Source organism: Orbicella franksi, chromosome 9 (assembly GCF_964199315.1).
Source record: "Orbicella franksi chromosome 9, jaOrbFran1.1, whole genome shotgun sequence".
NCBI classification, from domain to species: Eukaryota; Metazoa; Cnidaria; class Anthozoa; order Scleractinia; family Merulinidae; genus Orbicella; species Orbicella franksi.
Window position 1 is genome coordinate 8,048,280 of NC_138153.1, and position 2,606 is coordinate 8,050,885.

Here is a 2,606-nt window from a genome sequence, read left to right on the forward strand (position 1 = left end):
AGTTCATTTGCGGCCTCGTATAAGGAAAGCATTGTTCGCACTGCAAGTTACCACTGTACTATTAAACTGGAATTGTCCTCGTAAATTGTCGTACATGGTTCTCTGTCCGCAGCATAAGTGGATCACTTCCATAAATCTTCGTTCGCAAAGCCAAGCCGAGCGTAAGCTGAAATGCTACTTTAGAATCTTTGTTTTTCACATTGTTTATATCAAAATAAATTTGTAACAATTACTAGTACCACCACCACGATTTTATTCTGTTAAATTTGAATTCAAAATGTCAGGAAAAAACACTTCAATTTTGCATTGCGGAGAATATTCGGTCGTTTCAAGTTGTCCTTTAAAATAATAAACTGCGATGTTCAACCTTTTACTTGATAAGTCTCAAACTCAAAATATTAATTGTCATATTAATTGATTGTCATACATTTCTTTTGTTCTTAGTTTATGAATTTGGTAACATTGCCTTTGTAACATACTTGACAACGCAACGAGGTACGGTGAGGTTATATTTTGATCACTCTTGGACTGAAACCGTTAATGGTAAACGACTAGAGAAACAAGAAAACGACTTATCTGAAGTAAGATATTTCCAGGCCAGGGTCCAAGAGCCAGTACACCGCAATCCAAAATGACTACATATTTCTTTGAAAGGGCATTTAACCTAGAAGGAAAGGAAACATCAACAAAATAGCTGGTTACTATTGATTGTATCACTTAACACTTACTGTTTTCACAACGTTCTTGCGAAAGTTATAATAATTAACACCAGCGTGTTGTTTTATTCTGTTAACTTTGATTCCGTTATGTCAGTGGACAAGTCTCCAATCTTCAAGTAAAATCCTTCTTACTAGTTACAATATATCCTGATTTCAATATTTTCTCTCCAACTGAGATACTTATAACAAGGGTCAGGAAGGCATTTATATGGTCAGACTCTGGTCACTCTTTGGACTGAAACCGTTCAATGGTAAACAGAGAAGAAAACGACTTACCTGAAAAAAGGTGTTTTCAATGGCTGTCAACTTGAGCCAGGCTTCGAGAGCTTACACACTTTGATCCAGCATGGCTACACTTTCTATTGAAACGATGTTTGCATTCAACCTGGTGATAAAAAGAGCAAAAAACAACAAATTAAATTACTTTCCAACGACTATCGGATCTCCAGTTGTGTTAATTTCGAATATTTGCTCCTAAATACACATTTACAGCGCTTTTCTAAAGCATTTCTTTATTGAAATTGATGAACAAATCTCTCGCAATCGTGTTACTTTTAAGAATTCGTTCGGACGTCAGAACAATTCCTCATTGCCCAACCGGTATCTAAGAGTTTATGGGTTCGAATCCCGTCACGGACTGAGATGTTCAATTTTTTGTCCCACGCTCACCACAGGATCAAAATTTAATCTTTCACTACTCCCGATTAGATTTCTCTACAGGATACTTGGAATAACACAGTTATTAAAGTGGTCGACGACAAATTCAAGTAAAATAAGGAAAGGGTGAACTTATCTGAATTAATAAGATGTTTCCAATATCTCATAGTGCACCAGCGTTCAGGAATTACACACTGCAATCCAAAATGGCCACACTTTCTCTTCAATATCCGAGTTCACCTGGCAAAAAGGGAGATTAAACATAAAACGAACTATTTTTTTTATCAACAAATTCGAGACGTGTTTATAAATTTAATAACAGACAATTCTGCAGTGACTTCTTAAAGTAGGTATCAATACTGTATGGTAAAATTATTTAAGAAAACACTAAATTTTTGTTGGCTGGCAAATCTCAAACAAACTTCCTGGTTCTGCCGAGGACAAGCATTAAAATAGTTAAAGATTTTCTCTGCAAGATACTTTGAAATGTACTGAAATGGAAAGAGATTTTAATTTATTAACTTTGGATTGAAACCGAAAAAAACGGAAAATTTGAGGTGCTGGACTTATTGTAGAGAAAAAGCGTTTCCAGCCAATAGCAAGCAGTGAACTACTGATTGTAACCACTGAGTCCAAGAGCTAACGAAGTTGCTTTCCTTGCATTGGCAAATTTTCAGTTGTTCGTTTCATAAATTTTCCAGAAACCAAGTGAGGCAAGTTGCAGATAAATTTCTAACACCGGCAAAAAATATTTTATGAACGTTACTGCTGAGCTTTTGGTAGTACATTTAGACAACATTTCTCAGTTAACGAATAGAAAACTGCGAAGATAATATCTGGTCTATCTGAACCAAGATGTTTGCAATACTTACTTTGTACCAAAGAACATTAGAGCCACGCACTGTCGTACAAAATGGACTTGTTTTCTCTCAGCATATCTTTTTTAAAACCTGCATGAAAAATAAAAGAGGAAGCTTTGATATACTGACTTTTAAAAATTGCTTTAGGCTTAGGAATTTGGTCAAAACAATGGAGAGCTAGCGGTTCACAGAGACATTTAAAGTATAAATGCTATTCAGGCAGCGTTTGAACGCACAAAGCAGTATAAAATTATTATTTTTTACCGCATGAAGACAGTTCATTTGGTTATATATATATTTCCCTCAGGATGTACTCAACATGATAAAAGAAAATCAGTTATTTTCTTTCTTGGACTGATACTGTAAATGG

General features: G+C 35.2%; 1 long non-coding RNA gene across 1 annotated transcript; it reads right to left on the minus strand.

Moving 5' to 3' along the window:
- Positions 1-438: 438 nt before the first annotated feature.
- LOC145496742 (uncharacterized) lies at positions 439-2,317 on the minus strand. The gene is made up of 3 exons (XR_014050594.1): positions 2,249-2,317; positions 996-1,616; positions 439-664 (listed from the first exon to the last, which is right to left on the minus strand). It is a non-coding gene; the product is annotated as an uncharacterized LOC145496742 (long non-coding RNA).
- Between the last annotated feature and the right edge of the window lie 289 nt (positions 2,318-2,606).